Source organism: Narcine bancroftii, chromosome 1, assembly GCF_036971445.1.
Source record: "Narcine bancroftii isolate sNarBan1 chromosome 1, sNarBan1.hap1, whole genome shotgun sequence".
NCBI classification, from domain to species: Eukaryota; Metazoa; Chordata; class Chondrichthyes; order Torpediniformes; family Narcinidae; genus Narcine; species Narcine bancroftii.
Genome location: NC_091469.1, coordinates 299,487,376 through 299,514,475, shown reverse-complemented (window position 1 = coordinate 299,514,475; position 27,100 = coordinate 299,487,376). Strand labels below are relative to the sequence as shown.

Below are 27,100 nucleotides of genomic sequence, written 5' to 3'. Positions count from 1 at the left end.
CATTTTCTGATCCATGATGCAAAATTTACAAAACACACAACCAGACATAACACACCTATGGACAAGCAACACCTATGTAGGATAAATATACATGTATAAAAATTAATAAATATTGTTCAATAAATAGTGGTCTTGGATGGTTAATGTGAGCAGTTTATTTAGTTGTTTAGTATTCCCACTGCTGACACTCTGTATCTCTTTCCCAACAGGAATAGTGGAAAGATGCTGTGTGCAGGATGGTAGAGGTCCTCAACAATTTTGCTCACCCTCTTCAGACAACTATCCCAATAAATCACATCTATGGGTGGGAGTGGGAGGGAGACCCAGTGATTCTCTCTGCTGCTATTATAGTCCTGTGGATTGACCTCTGATCCATTTCTCTACAACAACTGTGCCACACTTTGATGCAGCCAGCCAGGTCGCTCTCGATAGAGCTCTTGCAGAAGGTTAACATGATGGTAGTCAGCAGCCTTGTCTGCTTCAGTCTTCTAAGGAAATGCAGTCGCTGTTGTGTCATCCTAATAAGTGAGGAGATGTTGTGTGTCCACCATAGGTCACTTGTTAAGTGGACTCCAAGGAATTTAGTGCTCTCTACTCTCTCCATACTGAGTTATTGATGTGCAGTGGAGGCTGGTCCTTCCAGTCTTCCTGAAGTCCGCAATCAGCTCCTTCATCTTGTCCATATTGAGGCTCAGATTGTTATTCTCATACCATATCATGAGATTTTCTGCATCTTTTCTGTAGTGCAACTCATTGCTATTACTGATGAAGCCAACTACTGTGGTGTCATCTGCAACTTGATAACTGTTGGAGCTGGAACTGGCATTGCACTAATGGGTCAGTAGCATGAACAAGAGTGAGCTGAGCACACTGCCCTGAGATACGCTAGTGCTCAGCGTGACAGTGCTTGATGTTCTGCTACTGATCAGATGCGCTGATGTCTTTTCGTTAGGAAGTCCAGAATCCAGATAAAGAGAAGGATGTTGAGTCACAGCAAGAACAGCTTCTTCACCAGCCTCTGGGGAATGATCATATTAAACATCGAACTGAAGTCGATGAACAACAGCCTGGCATGTGATGCGTCATTCTTTAGGTGGGTCAAGATGGGTCCAATATCTCTAGGAGGTGCACTTTGATGTCTTCCATCACCAAATGCATGAAGCATTTGATAATGGTGGAGATATGTGCAGAAGAAGTAGTACCCGAGTCATGAAATGCTATCCAGTGCTTTTTCTGGTGGAATTTGGAACAGAATTATTTATTTAGACTAGACCCATTCTCACTCACCCCAATGGGATCAACTTGTATCAATCCAAGTGGTTTGATACAGAATAAAAATCATATAGACACTATAACTAAGCCTGGATCCCCAAAGATGAAGTACGCAACAAAAAGATGCCTGTCACTGCCGAGATATTTCAGGGAGCATTCTCCTGTATTGTTTTCCTCGTGTAGAAATAACCACTTTGATAGAAAATGCAATAGTAATCGAGTAAATTATTGAGGATCTGAAATGAATGGTGAGGATGAAGATTAGTGATGTTCATAAAAAGTAATTATCATTTCTTAAACCACATAATTAAGCAACACTTACTTGCTGATAAGCTGTTGCTTGATACCCATTTTGAGTTTTACCAAATCACTCAGCTCAAATGGTTTATTTCTTCATGAATGAATCATGGAATCATAGAAAAGTACAGCACTGAAATTAAGCTTTTTGGTCTATTTTGTCCATGCCAACTTTGAAGCATATACTGTATATGTAAATCCCATTTACGTGGATTAATCCCATATGTCTCTCCATTTTCCTAAGTACTTTTCCAAACATCTATTAAAAATTGCATTTGTATCTGCCTCCATGAGCTGAAATAAAACCTCTGAACAAAGGTCATTATCCTAAAATGTTAATTGTGTTTCTATCTCCACAAATGCTGCCTGACCTGTTGAATATTTACAGCATTTTCTGTTATTATTTTAATTTTACCTGTTTGATTTCTATTTAAGAGTTGAGTTAATCTATAGCTCAATTCTATAATCTGCTGCTTCACAATCCAAGATTAAGCTATAGCCCCATTTCCACTGGCACCTTGTCTCAGGAATTCATGGGAAATTAACCGGTTAAGGGTCCAGGGGAAAAGGAAAACAATCAGCACGCTGGAGTCAAATGATGTCAAATCACACCAGGGATTGACAGCCTCTACCACTACCTATATCCCCAGTGTCAGCTGGTGCTGGTATGCCGATTAAACCAGTGGAAAAAGGACAGCAGAAAGTCACCCATTTCAAGTTGAGGTAGACTCTCTTATCCCAGGGGATGAGTTGTGTTCGGTGGAAAAGCAGTCAGTGTCCCGGTTAAAGATGGTCCAGTGGAACCAGAACAAACAGCTTCCTATCCTGGGACAGCTAATTAACTGGATGCCAGTGGGAAAAGAATTTATGATTCTTCTGACCTTTCTGTCACTGTTTCCTTAGTCACAGTATGTTTCTAAATTTTAAGTATCTCCAATTACCCCTTTTTTCCTTTTTTTTTTGCACTAATTATTTTTTTTTAATATTGTATTTACAGAATTGTAATTTATAGCAATTTTTCACCTGTACTTGCACGCACAATACTTCTAGTGAAAAACAACAAATTTTGTGACATATGCTCATGACAATCAACCTGATTCTGAGGACCTTTGTTTTGCAGATGCAAATTCTCTCACAGGCTTCAATGAGAATTGACATGTAATTTGAGTTTGAGGCGCCAATGTGCATAGTTCCCAGGGGAAGTAAGAGAGCTGCTGTCAACCCAGGGACAGAAAGGTCAGAAGAATCATAAACTCTTTTCCCACTGGCATCCAGTTAATTAGCTGTCCCAGGATAGCAAGCTGTTTGTTCTGGTTCCACTGGGCCATCTTTAACCAGGACACTGACTGCTTTTCCACCGAACATAACTCATACCCTGGGATAAGAGAGTCTACCTCAACTTGAAACGGGTGACTTTCTGCTGTCCTTTTTCCACTGGTTTAATTGGCACATCAGCATCAGCTGATGCTGGGGATATAGGTAGTGGTAGAGGCTGTCAATCCCTGATGAGATGTGACATCATTTGGCTCTGGCGTGCTGATTGTTTTCCTTTGGCTTCATAGCTTCATCGGTTCCCTTTAAAATAGTTCCTGAATTATCAAAATTATTCTTTAAGCAGGAAAGCCGACCTACTTTGCCTCTACTCCAGAACTAAGGTCCGCAGTTGAGCTGCAATATGCAGGCAACCATTGCAAATATACACATTGGCGCCTCAAACTCAAATTACATGTCAATTCTCATTGAAGCCTGTGAGAGAATTTGCATCTGCAAAACAAGGGTCCTCAGAATCAGGTTGATTGTCATGAGCATATGTCACAAAATTTGTTGTTTTTCACTAGAAGTATTGTGCGTGCAAGTACAGGTGAAAAATTACTATAAATTACAAATCTGTAAATACAATATTTAAAAAAATAAATAATTAGTGCAACAAAAAAAAAAGGTCTTCTGCCCAAAGTATAACACTGCTCTGATAATCAATGTCTATGATCAGGTTCTCGAAAATACTTCAGGCACCATCTCTCATCCAAGACAGACATTGATGATTAAATTGATCAGCATCTTCAGTGCAGCTGTTAATCATATCAGGAACTGAGTGTTTGAAGATAAAGACCACAACATGAGCACAAAGCACATGCATGGAGTATCATTCAACACAACAATTTGTTACTGACCACAAACATCACACTGTGAAAGGCAAAAGGGATTTCAGTGAAGTTTAATTGTCACTAAACATCTAGTACATTGAGAAGAGTTCTTCTACAAACAGACCAGCAGGCTCTCTCTAACATGCATACAGCCATGTAAAGAACACAATTACGGAGTACAAGATTATAACAAAAGGTAGATCAATTAGCATGAGGACACTGTTATGGGGCTCATTCAGGAGCCTGATGGCTGCAAGCAAGAAACTGTCTCTGTCTGTTTATGTGTGTTTTCGTGCACTTTAGGCTTCACCCTGATTGGCAGAGGGAGAAGAGAGTGACTAGGGTATGATGGGCTCTTTAATATGTTGGCCACCTTTCTGAGGCAGTGAGAGATAAGGATAGAGTCCATGAAGGGGAGGGAAATTTCTATTATGTTCTGAGCTGCATCCACTACCTTCTGCAGCTTCTACTGATCTTGAGTTGAGTTGCTCCTATACCACGTTTTGATATGGTGCACATGTAGAGTTGCTGAATGACAAGGAGGGCGTGCCAAACTCCCTTTGTCTTCTCTAGAAAGTAGAGGTTTTGATGAGATTTCTTGACCATTGTGTCAACGAGTTTGTCCAAGGTCAGGTCTTTGAAGGTATTTATTCCAAAGAGCTTGAAGCTACACATATCATATTCCAAGCTGAACTGCTGCTCTGGTGAAATTCAAGTGGTGCTAAGCCATTTATTTCATATATAATGCTTCATTTTTCATAAACTTAAATATTTTTTACATATCTAAATGTTCTTGGCTTTATTACTTGGATTCCTGAATTTTTTTTTTGGTTATGGTGATAACACTAGACAATGAAGATTTTCATTCCTGCACACTACTGAGTGAATTTTGTGGATTTTGGGCTGCTGATCACAAAAAAATCTCCTGAAAAATTCCATATCACATTCCACTTTTTTTAGATATAACCTATTTTTGTGATTTCCTGTCATATTTTAAGCCTACTTCAAGCAGACAAAATCGTAAGGTGCAACATGTCATTGAAAATTCACTTTCTGCATTCACACTTTGACGTCTTCCCTGCTGATCTTGGTGAAGTCAGTGAGAAACATGGTGAAAGATTTCACCAGGATATTGCAACCATGGAAAAGCAGTATCAGGGTAACCGGAATACATTAATTCTGGTCGACCATTGTTGGACACTGACAAAAGAGGCATCACAGATGAGGAGTACAAATGAAGATCAGTGCAAAACCTTTTTAGGTCAGTTGAACAAATGCAATGTGTCAGCATCATTATGTGATTGAACATGCCAAATTGAATAAAAGTTAATTTAATGTTTCTCCAACTTGTTATGTGATACAGAAAATCTGAAATTATCTTTGAGTTCATCTTAAAGTTGTGTATCATAATCCCCAATTTTTTTTTTTCTGGAAGCAAACCTTTTGAAAAAGATTGTTTTCCAGCGTAATTGTTGAGGTGCTTTTAATTACATTTTTAATTCATTATAAGAGAAGCCCTTTATTAAAATTAAGTTTATTTAAAATGTGAGTGGCATCTCTGTTTTTAAAATCAATATCTCTTTTTATTAAATTATTTTTACATGATTTACTGTGTATGTGTAACAAAATTAAACTCGAACCTAAATGTATTTATTTTGGCCATGTTAATAATGTCACTTGGCACAATTATTTTGCTGCAGCAATTTCTGAATGTGCATTCTGGCTCCTTTTTAAAAAAAATTTGTCTGGTTTAGTACAAATTACAGCTGTGTATATGTGTTTATGAAATATAAATTGGGCAAAAACTCAACTGAAATTGAAACGCAGAGAGCAAAGACTTCACAGGAAGTCTCAGTGCGATATAAAAACATCAGACGTCTTGAGAAAGAGTGGAATTACCATATGGTGACAACTTGAAACTCTCTGCCACACATAGCTATGAAGATGAATTGCCTGGATGCCTTTAAATATAAATTAGATGTATAAATGAGAGAGAAAGGAATAATGGCATTAAGAGTTAAAATTAATTATGTAGATGGGAGATTCATGTGCTGCATAAATTGATTCACGAGCTCAATCAGTCCCATAAATAGAATGTTGTTGTGTGAAGAATAATTTCTAGCAGCTCTCCTAGTTCTTCAACACATTTATTCAAGTAAAAATCAACTTTGAATACTAAGCTGCAACAGGACCTTGCAGCTTGTGTGAGTCTGACAATGGCAAGTCGCCATCAACCTGCAGCCTATACAGTTCCCTCAGCCGTTGAGTCCCTCGCTGGTCCACTGACGTGCTCACCTTCCCTGAAGGATCATCTCATTTGTTTCTTCTTCTTAACGGGTGGTGTTCTCCCAATTTCTGGTGCCCTTTGCTGGTCTGCTACTCTCCCGGAGACTGCAACCCATTGAGAGCACTGCCAACATAGGCCCCGCCATCTTGCACACAAATCTCTGTGGTTGCAGGATTTTTAAAAATGCTGTCGGCTCCTTTAACAGCACGTTTCAAGCAGCCATTTTCAACTTGGGCCCTATGGCAGGAGAGAAGTGCAGAAGAAACCAAAGCATCACTGCTTCACAGGGAAGGGGGCTCATAAACATTGAGCAGTGTACTTTGAGGGCCATAGCTGAAAAAAGGTTGAGAATGACTGGTTTAAAGCCTGTATGGAGCCACTGGCTTTACGACCAGGTGGTCGAACCCTTCCGAGCTGTGTGTCCACTCTCCACTCTCTTCGAGTCCGCACTAGCGGCACTGCCGCCATTTTTGATCCATTTGTTAAAGGACAACACACACTTGTTTTCTTAATACCTTGCTTCTCTGACATTGAACTTCAATATAATGTATCACTTAACTTTTAAGAAAAGCACATAAACAATAAAAATAACAAAGTTTAATAATAAACAAAACATTCATACATCTACTTAACACCTTTAAGAAATTAAATAAAACTTTGATCAAAATTTTTAAAAATCACCAATTTATACATCTTTATAATCCCAGTTGGCATTTGATTCAAAGAACTGGACTGCGGCATGTGTACCAGTCATAAGTGGCATTACAATGAACAATCAGAACTAAAAAGCTAATATTCTTACATGTATCGCGATTTTACTCTCTCAGTTATCTGAGATACTGCTTCAACACATTTGTAAGTAACAAAAATAGGAAAATGTTATCTGTGTTTAGACTAAAACAGGACTAAAATTGTGCCAAGGATTCTAAACTATGTGAACATAGCCAAAGAAAATGTACTTTATAAAATATAAACATAACACAAGAATGCTCTTGAAGTTACAAAAGAATGATATTTAGGTTTTAGTTATTTAGTATTAAATATTTTCACCTCTTAGGCATCTATTTATGGAGATAAATAGTGTTTTTGTATGTCTACTTGGATTTCATAATAGTTCTTACTAAACCCAATTTGAATCCAGAACATTCCGCTCATGACTAGACTAATAAAATTTCCTTGGGGAGTTATTAATAAACAATCCTTCTTCTGTTGGTAAATCTCTTCAGCTTCAAATTTCAGGGGTTAACATTCTCCAGTCTTTAGAAATAACACAGTTGAACATCCTTTTTTTCTAATTAGATGAGTGATGCACTACTATAAAAAATACACATAAACATTTTATATTCCACCTGATTATGCGCAAAATTAAGACCCTTTTGGATAGAATTGAGGGAAGTGTTGACAAAAATTGTGGGGCTGAACTTTCTTCCAGGCCCGGAATTGTTTCTTCTGGGAATTTGACAGTTATAAAAGTTAACTTCTCCAGAAGAATATCTATTTATTAGCATTGCATTGTCAATAGCCAGGAAATGTATAGCGGTAAGAAGGAAATCCGATTCCCTACTTGGAACATGGAAGTGCAAAGTTGTATTCCCCTTGAGAAGATTACTTATAGTCTTAGGAATAGATATAGTATGTTCCTCAAAATTTGGCCAATTTATTTAGATTATTTAAGTGCCCAGACTGTATCATTTATTTTGATATTTGTCAACTAGTATTTGAAATTTAATACTTTTAAAATGATGTGACTCTGCGATTTCGAACCTTGCTCCTGTTACTTTTTCTTTTTCTATTTTCTTTCTTTTTATCTCTCTCTATTCTCTGTTGTCTGTCCCCTTTTCTTTCAAACTGGGAAGGGGGCTGAGAGAAGAGGGACTCTCCTTTCCCTTTTTTATGTTAAATGCATTATTGTTATTATATTAAGTGTGAGTCCTATATTCTGTATTTTCTTAAAATTAAATAAAATATTCCAAAAAAAATTCTGTCAAACTGAACCTCAGTCGGGTACAATGCAAGTAGTAATACAACCTGAGACAAACGAGAGAGCCATTTTAGAGCAGATTCAACACAATAGCAGTGTACTTCTGAGAATAATTAAGCATTGTAAATAGTACAAAGGAAATGTAATGAGGAAATATCAATTGAGTCAGCTGGAGAAGATGGGACTGTGTGAGTGCTGAAAAAGACCTCAGTGTAAAAAAAAGCTCTTGTAGTTTACAGAATTATTAAATAGCCTGAATCAAGTTCAAGTTGAATTGCATTTGTTAAAAGAAGCTTGCATTACAAAGCTGAGGCACATCTGGAATTGGTTTACTCATGTCAGCCAAATACAGTAATGTCACCAGAGTGGAGCAGTGACAGCAGATACTTTTGCAAGAGTCGATGGAGATGTCCTTGTGACAAAAAGGGACACTAGGGAAAAGGGAAGAGCAAAGGTCTGGTGTCTACAGGGAGCAAGGATGGGATTGAATACAGAACCATATAAAATAGAAGGCTTAAGTAGTAGAAATATTGCATCTCAATTCCTTTTCTTCCAGTAATGAACCAAATATATTATAGAACAAAACTACTAGAATCAGTCATGTGTTTAGTTTTATGTGAATACTATGACACTGGGAAAATGGTTGACAAAAATATGTAACACGGTTACATTGAAACAACAACTGCAGAACAGGATGCGAGACCAGATGTATGCAATCTGGTCAGTCAGGAGAAGCAATCCACTGGGGATATCAGTGTCTGGACTGAATATTTCAGAGATATCAAATGCAACTTGAAGTGAAGAGTTCAATTAACAAAGCATCCAAGAAATCAATCAAATTTGTTGAATTTCTGATATTTTTATGTATCTAAATAGTCTATGCTTTCAATTACTATATTACTTTTGTTAAAAATAAGTGAAGGAATATACAATGCGGCATGACTTTTCACACTGTTTTGTAACAGATCCTCCCATTGCCTTTATGAAAGTCTGTTCTGTGAAGAGCTCTACTTCTCTTACTTGCTTTTTTTTTCAACCAGCAAAGAATTGACATATACTTTAGCCTCCAGGACTATTTTCTCCCATGTCCTTTTGAACATCTATCTAAAGGGGCTTCCGAATTCTTGCTGACATCGGCATATCTCCTATTTTGCACACCTTCACCCATACTTACAGTGCAATATTGAAAACCTTGGAGCCTACATATATCCAGGCTGTGCATTTACCAATCTTTCCCAGGTCCGATTCAATTCTGGACTGACTCCTTCCATGTTCTCCAGCCAAAATGATTTTCTCCTCACAGCTTTAATGGTTGCTAGACACTTACAATAGTGGCCCCTTTTTACTGTATCTAGCCAAGCAACAGCAATGATGCTGGCATGCTGCCTGAATTGCAATCATCACACATCACAATCCTTCACATTATTTTTAATGTCATCGAATATAGCCCCTTCTATTTCTCTCAATAAAATTCTACTCTTTTTTATTCTGAATGATTGTTTCCTTAATAATTGTGAAATTGATCTTAATCCATTACTTGTCCAGACTGAATTTATAATCCATAATAGCTGAAGAAAAGCATCTGCACATATTAGGAGAAAGGAAAGAAGAGAGGCTGAAATGAGCCATGTTTTTTTTTCCTGTAGTTAGCTATCAAACAAGCTAAGGAAAGCAACAAATATCTATAATTAAAATGGTTGCTGAGTTGTAGCTTGTTCCATAACCAGACAACAAAGTCACCTTCAATGTGTATATGTCGGATACAAGGACAGTACTGATATGATGACATGTGGCTCTTAATGCAGTATTATTTTATTTGGCAATGGTAAAACTTCAGAACACAGACTTTATTTGAATGAGAGGCTTGGAATACAAGCTAGACTTTGATAGACACATTGGAACCCAACAATGACATAGATAAATTAATGTCAGCATCACAGAGGATGCTCAGAAATAAAGCTTAAAGGGCAATTTGGTCATGCAGCATATAATACCAAGCATGCAGTGTTGCCACAATTGTGAGGTTGATTAAACCATAAGGCAAATCCATATGCAAAGAATGTCAGAAAATCGACATCTGAGTACATCAATATACTTTGTGTTTATTTGGCAGAACAGACAACATTTCATTATGAAATTATATTACTTCTGACTAACTTGCTTGTGATTTTATTCTCGTTGTATGCTTACGAGATAGACAACAGACTCACCAAGCCAAATAGCGCCTTTGGAAGACTACACAAAAGAGTGGAAAAACAACCAACTGAAAAACCTCACAAAGATTAGCGTTTACAGAGCCATTGTCATACCCACACTCCTGTTCGGCTCCGAATCATGGGTCCTCTACCGGCATCACCTACGGCTCCTAGAACGCTTCCACCAGCATTGTCTCCGCTCCATCCTCAACATTCATTGGAGCGACTTCATCACCAACATTGAAGTATTCGAGATGGCAGAGGCCGACAGCATCGAATCCATGCTGCTGAAGATCCAACTGCGCTGGGTGGGTCACGTCTCCAGAATGGAGGACCATCGCCTTCCCAAGATCGTGTTATATGGCGAGCTCTCCACTGGCCACCGAGACAGAGGTGCACCAAAGAAGAGGTACAAGGACTGCCTCAAGAAATCTCTTGGTACCTGCCACATTGACCACCGCCAGTGGGCTGATATTGCCTCAAACTGTGCATCTTGGCACCTCATAGTTCGGCGGGCAGCAACCTCCTTTGAAGAAGACCGCAGAGCCCACCTCACTGACAAAAGACGAAGGAGGAAAAACCCAACATCCAACCCCAACCAACCAATTTTCCCTTGCAACCGCGTCTGCCTGTCCCGCATCGGACTTGTCAGCCACAAACGAGCCTGCAGCTGACGTGAACATTACCCCTCCATAAATCTTCGTCCATGAAGCCAAGCCAAAGAATGCTTACTGGGCCATAGAACAGGAAAGGATCATTTGGATCAATAAAATAGTTGAACCAATTCCACTTAAAAATGAAGCGAGAAACTATGGCAAAATGTATTATATCACATCCTGGGCACAATTTGAAGGCAGCTGGAACTAAAGGAGGTCAAATTAACGTTGGTATCTGCCACTTTATGCATTATATTATTTCATTACATCTCATTAATACAGCCAGGAGATCAAACTAATGGTTTGGCAATTACATGTAGAAAATATCAAATAACTGGCTGTTGAATGTCATTGCAGACCATACTTCTTCGATTTAGTCCTTAAAAGTCTCATCCCATTCTCATCTGCTGAAGATGAAAGTGCATATAAATATATGATGAGCATATTGGATCAGGAAGAAATATCTTCTTATCGTAACGGAGGATGGGGTCAAGTGACGACCAGCCTGGGGCATTATCATTGTTTGTTTCTCTAAGGATTCTGCTCAGCCTGGTAACTATTTACAGTGTACTTCTTCATTTTTATTTTTGAATTCCAGGATATGCCACTTTTTCCTCATCAATCTTTGGTCAGTTTTGAAGTAGCTCGCTTTTATTTTCTTGGCACAGGCTGCCTGACGTGCTTAATTCTGTTTTTCTCCTGACTTGCGAAGTGTTTCCAACATTTTCTGTTTTCCTTATGGTGTACCATAATGGTTATGCTGCTGTCCAATATCTAATGTATCCAGAAGAGTTGTCTGCCCTTGCTTAGGGCTTTGATTTCCTTTAATTAAGCCTTTTGATATCTATTGCTATGTAATTTGGCTATGCCTAATTGGTTACATGTTATGCCCACTGAACAAAGTGAATTTAAAAAACAAATAATTGCAACATACTTTAAAACTTTTCAGTACATTTTGATAAGGTCTTTATTTGTCTTCTGTCTCACATATGTTGAATGGCATTGAACAGCTGCTATTATCATGGAATCTTATAATAGTACAAACCTTCTGCTACAAAGAAGGGGCTAAAGAGAGAAAACAAGAATGGAAATTAAAAACACCTTTGCCAATGAAATCTTCAAGATTTGGTTATCGGTTTTCCAAATGACATAATTGCTTTCCAAGCTGCCTCTGCAATGTTGATGGTTTCAATTTTAACTGTGCCACATCTGGCAAGTAGCACTTTACGAATAATATTTGTCTTCCAATTACCCAGAATATTTCTATATAATTACCATTACTACTTAGGGGAGTCTCGTGATGTTGGGGGGCAGCAAGATTATGTACAATTAAAGTGCTTTTGTTAATTTTACTGTTGAAAACATTCAGGTTTCTCATTTATCTTTGAAAAACCATGAACCATCAAGCATTATAACACAATTGACATTTAAACAAGAATATGTATCGGAATAATAAAATCATTAGATTGGTGCAAGCCTAAGAAAATATAATAGCTATCTGCCACAATGGTATGGATCTTCCAGTGGCCACCATTTCCCATTCCCCATCCCATTCCTCTGCTGACACGTCTCTCTATGGTCTCATGCACTGCCAGACTGAAACCACCTGCAAATTGGAGGAACAACACCTCATCTTCCGTCTGTACACCCTCCAACCATATGCATTAACATCGACCTCCAGCTTCTGTTAAATCCCTCCCCCAATTCTTCTTTTCCCAGTTCTATCTTGCTCTCTCTCTCTCTTCCCTTTTCCCTCTGTTTCCTTTCACAGAGCCAAAATCAATTCTCACCTTTCTTCTTATCAAATCCAAACACCTTTTGGCTATTGGTCTGGACTCCTCCCCCTCCCATTCTTCCCCCTTTCTCTCCTATCTTTATCCAGATACCTTCCTGCTTTTTTTTGTTGCTTATACCTAGAGGAAGGGTTCAGGCCCCCAAAAAAATCAGTAATATATCTTTACCTCCTATGGATACTGCGAGACCAATTGAGTTCCTCCGGCATTTCTGTGTGTTTTTGCTACAATCACAGCAACTGCAGATATTTGTGTTTCATTCCATAATGGCTATCCTGCTTGTTTAGTAAGTTTTCCGCAGAAATTCAGTGTGAAGCTTAATCCGGTGTTGGTTAGATTTTAAATAAGCCAAATAATTACTCAAATTCTAAAGGAATGCATTTATACATTTATCCAATTGCATTCTATTTACTAATATATCATTATAAATATAATGACATAATATATTAGGACATATTAAAATGTTCCCCAGCCAGTGAACTACTTTTTTTTAATAATTTTTTTTATTTTTCACACCATAAATCACATTAACCATGATACACATTTTTTCCTTTTCACACATATTCAATGTCATTTTCTCCCCCCCCCCCACTCCCTCCTCCCCTCCCACCCTCCCCACCTCCCCCCTCCCGTCCATTTAAGGTATAAAATCTAGGATACATTAAACCAGTCAGACAATGTTGTCATTCAATAAAAATACACCAGAAATTCCACTGAGTCCATTCTTTTCATTTCCTTTTCCTTCCGTTAACTTAGGTAGTGATTGTCCCCGGTAGGTTTTCGCTATTGTGTTTAATATAAGGCTCCCATATTTGTTCGAATATTTCAATATTATTTCTTAAACTATATGTTATTTTTTCTAATGGAATACATTTATTCATTTCTATATACCATTGTTGTATTTTCAAATTATCTTCCAATTTCCAGGTTGACATAATACATTTTTTTGCTATGGCTAGAGCTATCTTAACAAATCTTTTTTGTGCATCCTCCAAATCAATTCCAAATTCTTTGTTTTTTATGTTACTTAGGAGAAAGATCTCTGGATTCTTTGGTATATTGTTTTCTGTTATTTTATTTAATATCTGATTGAGATCTTCCCAAAATTTTTCTACTTTTTCACATGTCCAGATTGCATGAATTGTTGTTCCCATTTCTACTTTGAAGCAAGATTACTATTGTAATAAATGGAAACCTGACAGTTAATCACAACAAAACAAGGTTTCTGGAACATCAATGAGATAAAGGAATAAATACTGGGCGATATACCGAGAAAAATGTCCTGCTCTTCCTTAGTGATCTTTTACATCCATCAGAATTAATTAAAAAGCCCACAGGTAAATACTTCATCCAATGGTGTAGCACTTCGTCATAATGGAATGGAAATGTCAGCATGAGTTACAGAATGTGGTTTGTAGCAGGCAAAATGAACCCATGGAACTTATGGTTTAGAAATGATGGCTATTAATGAGCCAAGGCTGACAGTTTAAATACTAGATACAGTATACTAAGAAGGATGGTGATGTTCTGGTAGCCCTCAACAGCCATTCTCAAACTTTTTTTTTGCCTATGTCCCCCCCTTAGGACTCTACTCAAATTTTATGGGCCCCCTTCCCAGTGAAGCAATCAAGTTTTGGATATTTCTGTACTTCTCTCCTACCAACTGCATAAAAAGAGAATTTATGTTATGTGAGGTATAGAGAAAACCAGGCTTTTGCTTAAATGTGCTGTGGCCTCCTTGACAAAAACACTTTTGACAAGGGCTCAGACCCAAGAAGTTGGTTCATACAGTAACAGTAAAATCCCCATTATTTGGAAATTAAACAACTGATTTAAAAAAACTGCGGAAAATAAAAGTTGGTTAGTTCATCAATCCACGCAACACGTAATCTCAGAAACCGGGAATACTACTTATCCGGCATCTGTCAATCCCCATACTGGGGGCATTGCTGTCTATCTTTGCCTCCTTTGGACGCTGTGGGACCTGCTGAATTTCTCCAGCACTTTTGGCAATTACTTGATTTATACTTTGCAAATGAGTGTGTTTGTCAGAGTCCTTCTGACGGCCAAATGCCTTCTTCTCTACGAGGACACAATGCATCACCTCAGTGTGTATTAAGAGCAGGCCAAGCACTCAAAACTGTACATCAAAGGATTGTGAGCTAGCGGCAGCCACAAAATTGTACTGACCAAATCTGTAACCACAGTAACGAGTGCATTGTTCACACATCATAACCAGCATATGGGTTAACGCCAGGCAAATCCATGCTGGAAGCAGCAACAGGGTAAACAGGGTAAATCTGTTTAAGTCACATGAAAATAATAGACAGAGCCAAGGGATTCACCAGTGAAGGAAAATTAAACAATACTTCTTTTAACTCAATCTTGTGACATTGATGTCACGAGCAAGGCCAACATTTAAGACCTATTAATAATTACCCTTGATGGAGTGCTGACTTCATGAACAGCTGCAGTCCTTGTGGTGATTATTCTGTTAAGTAGTGAATCCAGGGATTTTGATAGTGAAGGATTAGTACTGCACAACTTTCTGAGAATAGCGTGTGACTCTAGGGAATGCAGATGATGGTATTCCTGCGCATCTGCTGCCTTTATCCTTCCATGTGGCAAAGGTCATAGATTTGGAAGCAAGCCTTGATAAGATACCACAGATCATTTTTGTTGATAGTACATGATGTTGCAGTGTCCTCATAGTGGAGAGAGAGATTATTTAGGTCATGGTAGGGTGCCAAACAAGTAAGCTTGCATGATGCACCTGACAATTTCAGGTAGAATTATGGAATTGAGTTTATGCTGACTCCTAGTAGTGACCTGGCAGGTCACACGTTGGAGTGCTACTGGTACCATGTAACCCAGTATTACCTGTCACATGGTCAGGAGGTTGGCAACTAAACTGGCTCCCCCACCAGGCTTGCCTGGTGCAGAGGGTGGCTAGACACACTGCAGAATGAAAAACAAGACCTGTCAAAGGGTGGATGAACCCTCTTGGTGGGTCAATGGCCATCTAGCAAACATGTGCCATGAAGCGTGGGAAGGATATCCCTTGCACCAAAGTTTGGTCTGACCAGTCCAACAGAACTTCCCCCAGCTGTCTTGGACCTCACCATGCTGCTGGATCCAGGAGAGGGTGTCGAGAGGCTGGGTCTGGATCCGTTCAATCCCTACTCAGCTAAATCCATTCACACACATGCTGTTCTTTTCAGAGGAGTAGGGCATCCTCATATCAAACCCCACAAACTGACTGAAAGGAACCATCTCCATCCAATGGGATGGATAGCCAGAAGTGGAGCAATCCAGTCAGTTCCATTCTTGTTGTTCTTCAAGAGCCTCTCCAATGTTCTTTTGAAAGCCCTGGTTTGTACAATTAACCAGCAGTAAATTGCAGAGTCATAACTCCATGTAAAAACATTTTTTTTTGCACAACATATTTTAACTGTGTGCCTCTTTGTCTTTCAACCATCAGCTAATGCAACATATTATTTCTATGTCCACTAAATTTGTCATTGTCTTGTACATCTCAATTAGATATCTTCTTTTGGCAAAAGAATCCAACCCAACTTTCCTTGTCTAAGTTTTTGCCTGAAAACCATTTTCCTCAAAAGAGACAACATATACCGTTTCTGCCTTCTCCCTCATCCTTTAAAATTGGCTACAATTGTTCACAATGCTAAATCAATGTTTACGTAGATTTAATACAATTTCTCTATTTAGTGTTCTATATTTCTATTGATGAATCCCATATACTTCCTTCAACATTCTCTTAACATGGGTTTCCATGTTAAAGATTTTATGTAATAGAAAGCAAGGTGCCTCCTCTACATTCTAGAGAAACCATTCCATCCATGACTCCCTGATTCACTCGACCACCTTGATGATGACAAGTTCACTGAGGCAAGTTCTAATCTGATGAAAGCACCTCAGTGCCTCTACTTCCTCAGGAGTTTGCAAATTTCTACAGATGTGTGGTGGAAAGTGTGCTGACCAGCTGCACAATGGTCTGGTATAGTGACACCAATACCCCTGAGCGTAAAGCCCTGCGTAAGGTAATGGATACAATGGATACAACCCAGGACATCACAGGCAAAACCCTCCCCACCATTAAGAACATCTAAAGGGGATGCTGCATGACATTCTTCTATGTTGTAAGAATATATGAGAACTGACGATTCAGTCATTCCAGGTTAAAAAGCAGTTCACTTACACTTCTTCCAAGTTCTTTCTTTCTTCTTTGGCTTGGCTTCGCGGACGAAGATTTATGGAGGGGGTAAAAAGTCCACGTCAGCTGCAGGCTCGTTTGTGGCTGACCAGTCCGATGCGGGACAGGCAGACACGATTGCAGCGGTTGCAAGGGAAAATTGGTTGGTTGGGGTTGGGTGTTGGGTTTTTCCTCCTTTGCCTTTTGTCAGTGAGGTGGGCTCTGCGGTCTTCTTCAAAGGAGGCTGCTGCCCGCCAAACTGTGAGGCGCCAAGATGCACGGTTAATGTACAACAAAACCCCTAGTATCTGATACCTATGGAGATTGTCAGGTTGGATAAGCGAGTTTTCCAGTGACTTGAGATTCATTCTTACAATGCCTAACTAATACATCTACACTAAGAACAAACAGTTTAAAAGTCAAAAATACTATACTGTACTTACACTGAACAAACTTCACTTGCATGAATATGTAAAACATAAAACATTTTACTTTATTTTCAGCCACATTCTTTGAAAACTTTCAACCATTGCTGCATCTGCAGGTTCTCCTCCTCCAAAGAACTGCCTGAAAGATGAACAATAACATCATAATTAACCCACCCCACCCTCTGCAGGTTTATAGATAAAGCCTTACTCATACTTAATAATATACTAATAAAGATAAAGACTCTTACAAAGCAGGGATAAGGAAATCCCTTAAGACTTTAAGGGATCTTTAAGAGAGTCACCCCAATGGTGAGTGACATCAACCAGCTCTTTATCCTGGGAGATGCCATTTTATTCAAATACAGATTTTTTTCAAATAGCTGCTATAAGCAAAGCACAATCAAAGCATTCCGCTGGCTAAAAATTTGCTCCCATCTTCATCAAAAGTTTATGAGAATATTGACTTTTACGATTTTAAACTTTATTTAAAATTTTATGTATTCTTATCTATTTTATTTTATTTATTTTCCTCCTTTTTTATTTGCTGGTTGCTTGAGGTTGCCAGTTGCTTGAATTCCAGATAACATGGGTTTTTACTGTATTGCATTCAGTTCTCAAAATTTGCTATACATTCATTGCTATATATTGGAGAGACAAAAATGCAAATTGGGGAACAATTTGCAAAACATCTCTGTTAAGTCTCCAACAGTGTCCCTGACCTCTCTGACTTTGGCCATCTACTTTGTTTCAATAAATTTCAACAGTGACCCTGAACTCTCTGACTTCGGCCATCTACTTTGTTCCAATAAATTTCAACGGTGACCCTGACCTCTCTGCCTTCAGCCATCTACTTTGTTCCAATAAATTTCAAAGAACAGTAGTTTGTCTGCCAAATGTGCATGTGGCAGCTGTTAGGATTTAAAACTGAATTTAACAATCAAACAGCTTTGGTCTGCACTCTATCAAAGACATTCCCTCTATTCTCTAGGCCTCTTCCCCTCTCTGCAGCTTAAAACAAAATATTTTCAATTATTTCCTGCCCTTGATCTGCAACGTTAACTCTGCTGTCCCCAAGAATGCCGTTCAACCCCTTAAACCCACTCTGAGCTTTAATAAATTCATGACTTATCTGCTTATCATCTCAAATTTGAATTCATCTTAGCCTACAGTAATCTATCACCCTAGCAGGGGTGGTCAACCTTTTAATTTTTAATTTAGACATTCAGCATGGTAAGAGGCCATTTTTGCTCATGGGTACGAACTGGGGGTGTAGGCTAATTGGGTGGTACATACTTCTGGGCTAAAATGGCCTGTTACCATGCTGTATGTCTAAATTTAAAATTAAAAGGTTGTCCCTATTGCTTATCACAAATCAATTTATTGGAGTAAAAAAAAACTACAGATGGTGTAAATCTGAAACAAAAACAGAAACAAAATCTAATTGATATTAAAATAAGTTGACTTTGCCTGCTGGCGATTGATGGAGTAACAACGTTTTGAAGTTGTTCCAGCTTTCTGTTTCCAAATAAGTCTTTATTCTTATCTTTCAATTTTGTTGTTTATTGATTATACTGGATTAACAACACTAACAAATTTAAATATGGATACAAGGTGTGCGAAAGGAACTACAAGAGAAGAAGAACCTCCTGCGTTTTTGGATACTATTATGGAACTGCTTCAACAACCCAGAAAAGAATACTCTGATGAATTTAAACAATTTAGAAAGGAATTCAAAAAGAAGTTTAAGTAGATGGAGGCTAAGTTGAACTCTTTTCAAGAAATCTTAGACGATCATGACAAATGTGTTAAAGAAAATTAAACAATTTCAAGTGTTTTGGATGGAAGAATGGAGGATAGATATGCAAGACTTAAGATAAAAGCTTTCAAAGACTAATGAAGAATTAAAGCAGAAGATCATTAACTTAGAAAACAGAAGTAGAAGAAATAACTTACGAATTCTGGGCTTGAAAGAGTCTACTGAGTGTGGTCAACCCACTAAATTCTTTGCAGATTTTTTTCTAGAATTGTTTGGTCCTGGAGTTTTGCCGACTCTCCCTATGATAGATCGTGCACACAGATTGCTGGTGTTTTAAACCAGCTCCTGATTAGAGACCTCATTCTGTTATTGTGTGTTTTCATGAATTTCAAACTAAGAGCTTTTAATTCGTGAATCTCGTCACAGAGGAGTGATAGACTACAAAGGACAGAAGATTCAGATTGTAACTTTCCATAAATGATTCACTTCTTAAATTTGTTAGTATTTAAATAAAGAATAAGGTCTTAATGCATTTCTGTAATAATTTTAACATTTTATTATTTTTTTAATCACTTAGTTTTTAATGCATAGCTTACTGATTCTGTTTTAAGCATTTAAGTCAATATTTTAATATATGTGTATTTTTAATTTAAGGTTTTTCCTTTGTTATCAATGGTTTAAAATTCATTCTCAGTCTTGGTCTTTGACCTTGGTATTAATTGCAGTAGATAGATTTTGTCTCGTTTGGAACACATTTCAGGTTTTATCATAATAAGGGAGGTTTGCCAGCAGTAATTTTAGGCGATGGGAAATGTAGTTAAAAGTGTGCTGTCTGTCTATCATTTGGCTTTGTGGCTGTGGGGGGAGGGTGCAATCGAGGTCAATTTTTTCTTCAAAGCTGCTTTGGCTATGCAAAAACACATCTGTTTTTGGTTATCTCATTTTCAACTCCTGTCCAATCTAACTGAAATTAGTTTTTTACTTGCTAGTTTTTAAAAAAAAACTTTTTTTAAGTAATTAAAATTAATCAAGCTATTAATTTAATTCATTTTAACTTTAATAGGTTAAATCACCCTGTAAAACAAAATAAGAATTTTGGTTATGTTAAAGAATTTAAGAACCCTATTATATTTCTTCAAGAAACGGATACACACAAAAGTGGTAACTCACAACCTCTTAGATGGTGGAACAGGGTGCAATTTCGCTCTTCATTTTAGGCTAAATCCAGAGGGGTAACAATTTTTATAGATCACACGATTCCCTTTGTTCAACATAATGTTGTCTCAGACACAAATGGTCATCTTGTTATAGTAACATGGAAATTGCATAATAAGTTGGTGGTGTTTACTTATGTTTATGGTCCAAATGTGGATGCCCCTGGAATTTTTGAATGATTTTTTTCATTCTTACCTGATCTAAGTTCTTAATCATTCGTGATGGGGGGGGGGGGGGGGGAGACATTAATTCCTGGTTAGTTCCGATTTTAAATAGGCTTTATTCATTTAATCCTTTTTTAATTAAAATACGGTATTATTGATGTCAGTTTTTTTTCATCCAGAAAACAGGGAATAGGCATTTTTTTTTCTTTTGTTCACCGTACATACTCGAGGATCGACTATTTCTTTATTGATAGTCAAATGCTCCCATTAATTTGTTCTTGTGAATTCAAAAATATAGTTATTTCTGACCATGCTCCTGTGTTACGATCTCAAATAAAAAGACACTGGCATTTTAGTTCTTGGAGGAATAAAGTAGTCTCTTTTAAAAAAAAATATTGTGGAATAGACTTCTAATCTTATTGTATTGGATTAAGGTTTTTATTGGGGGACAAATTGTTTCTTACACTGCCAGCATTAGGAATAAGACTAATCAAGAGAAAACTGACTTAGCTAACCAACTGAAACAATTAGATCTCACTCCAGATCCTGTTTTATATAAATGGCATGTTGAAATTAAAACTAAATAAGGCCTTCTTTTAACATATCCAAGGGAAAGCCAATCTTTAAAAACAAGTCAATTTTATATTCATGGAGATAAAACTGATAACTATTGGTTAATCAATTAAAAGCTTTAACAGCCAAATATCAAATCAAAGAAATTTGCGAAGCTAATGGAGATATGATAACTGATCATCTTCAATTTTTTTTATTCTGAACTGTATAGTTCTGAATCTCATAAGGATAATATTGTAATGAATAATACTTTAGATCAGTTGAATATTCGCCTATTATCTGCTGCTAATCAAAAACAATTGGATCGACCCAATTCCCTTGAAGAAATTGTCGAGGCTGTACGTTCATTACACTCTTGGAAGTCATCAGGTCCTGATGGATTTCCTGGAGAATTTTATAAGGCTTTTTACTCATTACATACACCTTATTTATGCTTTATTCTTTCTGATTCCTTTAAACTTAGCAAGTTGCCACAATCTTTTTATGAGGCTTCTATCTCGCTAATTCTTAAAAAAGAATAAACATCAAGTCGAATGCTTTTCTTGTAGGCCAATTTCTTTACTCAATGTTGACACTAATATTCTATCTAAAGTTTCGGCTTGTAGACTTGAAAATATTTTGCTACCTATTATATCTGGATTTATTAAACATTGTTACTCCCATTTCAATATATACCATTTATTAAATATGATATACTCTCCTTCTAAGGATGTTTCAGAATGTGTGATATCTCTGGATGCAAAGAAGACTTTTGACTGGGTAGAATGGAATAATTTATTTAAGACTTTAGAAAAATTTAATTTTCGGGCTGGCTTTATTCAATGAATTCTATTAATTTTTCAGAATTCTAAACCATTCAGACTTTACTGTGGAACCAGACAAGGGTGTCCTTTAAGTCCATTGCTTTTTGGCCTGGCTTTAGAACCCTTAGTTATCACTTTTCAAGAATCTAATGATATTACTGAGATTTTAAGGAAAGGCAGAGCCCACAAAGTTTTGTTTTATGCTGATGATTTATTGCTTTTTCTTTCTAATCTTCAGATTTCATTCCCCTTCTATGCTTCCTTTAATATCTCATTTTAGTCATTTTTCCGGTTATAAGTTAAATCTACATACGAGTGAACTTTTTCCTTTGAATAATTTGGGACCGATAAATACTAACCTTCCTTTCAAAATCAATATACCTATTTGGATGTAACAACTACTAAAAATTATAAAAACATTCAAAGAAAATTTTGCACCTTAATCAAACATCTGACAGGAGCATTATCAAATTCGTCTTATTTCTCTTCTTGGATCCTCATTTCCTATATCTTTAAATAAATTAACTAAGAATTCGGTGGTTAAACATACTTTAATGATCTGGATACAATTTAGAAAACATTTTTAGTTTAATGAGATTTTCTCTTTCTAGTCCTAATTTTTTATAAATATTTCTTTAAATTTTCCATGATTGATGTAACTTTTAAAGAATGGTATAGATTGGGCATTACATGTTTTAAAGATTTATTTGTCAAGGGGAGTCTTGATTCTTTTGAACAATTTTTAGTTAAATATGGCCTATCAAATACTCTTTTTTTTCATTATCTACAGATTAGATATTTTTTTTTACAATATCAATTACATACATTTCCTGAGGATTGATAAGAATTTAATTGAAGTAATTTTTAATTTACATCCTTTCTCTAATGGTTTAATATCTAAAATTTATGATATGTTTTTGGGAATAAGAGCTGCTCCCTCAGATAAAATTTAAAAATCCTGGGAACAGGCCCTACAGCTTTTAATTTCTGAAGAAACTTGGAATGTAATTTTCAAATTGGTTAATACCTCATCTTTATGTTCCCACCACTCTCTCCTACAATTTAAAGTAGTTCATAGGGCTCACAGGTCCAAAGTCAAATGATCTCACTTTTAAACAGCTGTATCCCCTTGTTGTGATAAATGCAACAATGGAGATGCTTCATTAATTCATATGTTTTGGACATGTTAGAGTCTCGAGAAATATTGGAACAAAGTATTTCAATCTTTCTCTGCACTTTTTAAAGTTAATTTTAAACCTAATCCTTAACTTGGAGAGGATGGCATAACTTTAATGGCATCTGATCTGCATGTAATAGCTTTTATTTCTCTTCTGGCTAGGCAGGCAGTGTAGCTCAGATGGAGGGACGTTGCTCTGCCTACTCATGCTCAATGGCTATGTGATGGTATATCATGTTTAATGTAAAGAAGGTTAAATGCTCAGTTTCTGATTTGAATTCAAATTTTCAAACACTGCACTCTTTTTGAATTATTTGAATTTTGTAATATTTTTGAATTTCGTAATTTTGATCTGATATGAAGTTAGAAATGTTGACTAATGAGGTCATTTATTACTCTGATAAGAATTCTGTCTTCCTTTCTTTTTGGCCAAACAGCTTCTTTCTTGGTAGTGAGTTTAGATATTTTATTCAAAATAAAATAATAAAATATTAATACAATGTAATTAGTTTGATTGAACATATGGGGTACTTGGATGAAATGAAATTTAACTTTTTGACTTTTAACATATATCCTTATGTACTCTGTATTTTTATGTGAAATTTCAATGTTAACAAAAATATTGAAAAAAGATATTAAAATAAGGCAACATGATATTTTTAATGGACAAACAGTGTAGGATCAGGGGACAACTGGCCTACCCATGCTTCAAATTCATAAATCACTTTGCCTCAAGGCAGCTCACAAGAAAATTATCAAAATATCAAAAAAATTGTGAACCTTAGCCACATAAGGGGTAGAACTTAAGAAGAATCTTAAAGGTAGAGAGTTAAATGAAGAGGCCTTGAGAATAAATAAGGCAACATATGCCTGAGGCATATGAAGCCAGCCAGCGGCTTAATTAAAATCAGAGGCAAATAAAAATCCAGAATCAAAGGAGCCCAGAGAACCTAAGAGGACTTCAGAACTAGGAAGGTTTGAGGCTCCATGAGGATTCAAAAGCAAAGATGAAAATTTTATATGTAATTTGCCCAAAAAAGGTATTATTTCATAAAATGCTTCTGTCTATGGATTCAGCAATGTATTGATTTGACCATAATTTATAACATTTATGGCCTCATGAACCTCCAAATTCTGGTTCCAATATGAAAGTTCAAATTTTATCTGTAATAAAATCTTAGCTTTTCTATTACAATTAAGTGTGCTTTTATTTTAAAACAGTAAGTTGTTGGCATTCATTCCTGCAAATTCTTTTTGGCTGAAGTCAAGTATTTTCCTTGACTATTCTTAGTCAAGGACATTACTGCGTTTTGGCAGACAACACTTCCCCCTCCTCTCCAACTCCCCCCCCCCCCCCACCCCCCAGCCTTCTTTGGAGGGGGAAATAAAAATCTGAGCCAATTAGTTCAGCAAATACATTATAACAGACAGTACTTGTCAAACATTGTAACACTTGACTGCTTCTCTTGCATTCAAATGAAAGAAACAGCCTCTGTATGGAATATGCAACCGAGAACATTGATCATGTACATGTCGAGTGGGATACAAGCAGAAAGTGTACAATATATTGCCTTTTGGTTATTTAAATGCTGCATTATTTAGGTTTGACTAAAATTTTAAAAAAGAGGAATTTCAAACTCATACACCCGATATCCAGTTCCAAGTTAGTTACTTCACAGGATTTTAAAAATTAGTTTAAATAGCTCATTTATGTTGTTGGAAACAATTTTGAAAAAAAACATTGCACAATTTGATCATGAGCTACTGAATATTTCAAATTTCCTGGCTGCCAAAGAAAAATATTTAATCAGATTTTGCATTTAATTTTGATGTCTTGCAAAAAAAGATTTAAAAAAAACTTTTTGCACAGTAAAATGGACACTGACTTTCAAAATAAAATGCAAGGTAAAATGGCCGCCCTGTGGGCACTCCTCCAAATCTTGTTTTTTATTCATCCCTGATTTTAATCACACTACTTACTGGCTTCCAATGGTTATGTCTTCTGCTTCCCCACATTTCATTCTAAGGCCTCTTTTACTCTGAGATAAACTAACAAGTACTTCTAAAAAGAAAAGTGAGAAAAATTATATAAGGTGCAGAGGAGGAAGAGATGAAGAATGAAAGTTGTCAAGGTTAACAATGACTTTAACCACAAGTTTGAAACAGAGGATCAAAACAAAGCAGAAAGCTATAGTCACACTTATGTAGAGAGTGAAAAAAAAAGTGATAACATGAAACTATTAAACTTAGTATTAGACAAAAAGGACAACTTCTTGTCCAGATGAAAGAAATCCTGTTGGTTCTTCATCTTACATCAAGCATCAATGGAAAATGTAGGAGGCCAGGCACATATCAGTCAGAATGGGAGTAGCATTAAAGTGACTAACAACTGAAAGATCAAGTTGTTGCTGCAGATTGAACAAAGCTGTTACCTGACCCAACCCGTAATTGGTTCCTCCACATCATGAGGACCAAATGCAAATCACTAAAAGAAGTGAATTGTTGCTTCATCTGAGAGATCATTTTTTTAGCTCCTCAACAGTGGGAAGGTGTTGTGTTCAGAATAGGTTTGACGGGTTAAAGACAATCAAGGCTGGACATATGTTATTAGCAAACAGCGGTCTTTATTTACACATAAGAGAATTCACAAAAGGGCACACAGACTAATCTGGAATAATAAACAAATAACTACTCATTGGGTGCAAATAAATCGCTGCACAAGGGTTTAACATACAATACCCATCACCCCTCTCTGTCTAGCAGGCACAGCACACTAAAAAAACAGTAAATTAATTACAACTAACAAGTATATCAAATGATTCTGGAATCCAGCATTGTCCATGGCTCAGGATCAAGAGCTACCCAGAGCTTGCAGCTTGGAGTTTGCAGTGATGGTCTCCATGCAGCAGCAAGAATGGAGAGAGAGAGAGAGAGAGAGAGAAATTCACATGACCCACCACAATCCACACTACTGAAGGGAGAGGTCAAAGGGCAAGTGTAGCAGCACCCAGGGTTTTATGGAAAAATGGCACAAGTGCAACAATGATTCAGAGACATGAAAGAACAAAAGAGAAGGTCACAGAGTGAATGGCCCCTCTAAAATAGAGAAAGGGGAGATGGGAAATGTATATTTGATGGTGGAAAACCAGTCAGGAATGAAAATAGAGTAAAATCCCTGGAATCTGCCATCTTTGGGAATTGATAAATAAATTTGCCAATTGCTTGACATTGCATATTGCATGATTCGTGAACTAACTGTTAGCTAGATGGCACTAATTCTAAACTTTGGTATCTTTTACCCATTTATTTTCCACAAAGTATTTTGCCAGTCCTTGAGGCTGCCAGTTGCTTGAATTCTAGTGAATGGTGATTTTACTGTTATTCCTTTCTGATTCAGTTATATTACTAACACTGTCAATTGAACCTATTTATATTGATAATATCGCCACTTTCTTCTTGACTCGTGATGTCAGTCAACTTGCAGTTCTGAATCCCATTTGTCATGACATCAGAAATCCTGGTAAATTTCTACAGATGTGTAGTGGAAATTGTGCTGACCAGCTGCATCAAGGTCTGGTATGGGGACACCAATACCCTTCAGGATAAAGCCCTGCATAAGGCAGTGGGTACAGCTCAGGACATCACAGGCAAAACCCTCACCACCATAGAGAACATCTACAGGGAATGCTGCCATCAGAGAGCAGTAGCAATCATCAAGGATCCACATGACCCAGTACATGCTCAGTTCTCACTGCTACCATCAGGAAAGATGTATCGGTGCAACAAAACTCACATCATCAAGTTCAGGAACAGCTGCTACACCATCAGACTCCTCAGCAGCAAACTCAATCAGGGACTCATTTGAAGATTCTTACTTGTGCAGTCAGTTTGTTTACATTTCTTATCTGTTTACAGTTCTTTATTTGTTCACAAATATATGCTATCAGTCTTTTTTTTTTGCACAACCAATAAGTGCTAACTCTGTCACACCCACAGGAAAAAGATTCCATGGCTCAGGATCAAGAGCTACCCAGAGCTTGCAGCTTGGAGTTTGCAGTGATGGTCTCCATGCAGCAGCAAGAATGGAGAGAGAGAAAGAGAGAGAGAGAGAGAAATTCACATGACCCACCACAATCCACACTACTG

The 27,100-nt window shown here is 37.1% G+C and overlaps 1 long non-coding RNA gene across 1 annotated transcript in view; it reads right to left on the bottom strand.

Moving 5' to 3' along the window:
• Positions 1–17,310: 17,310 nt before the first annotated feature.
• LOC138746817 (uncharacterized) overlaps positions 17,311–27,100 on the bottom strand; it is a 32,719-nt gene continuing 22,929 nt past the window's right edge. The window contains exon 4 of the long non-coding RNA XR_011347134.1: positions 17,311–17,405. This is a non-coding gene — a long non-coding RNA (uncharacterized lncRNA). The remainder of the gene's footprint in view (positions 17,406–27,100) is intronic.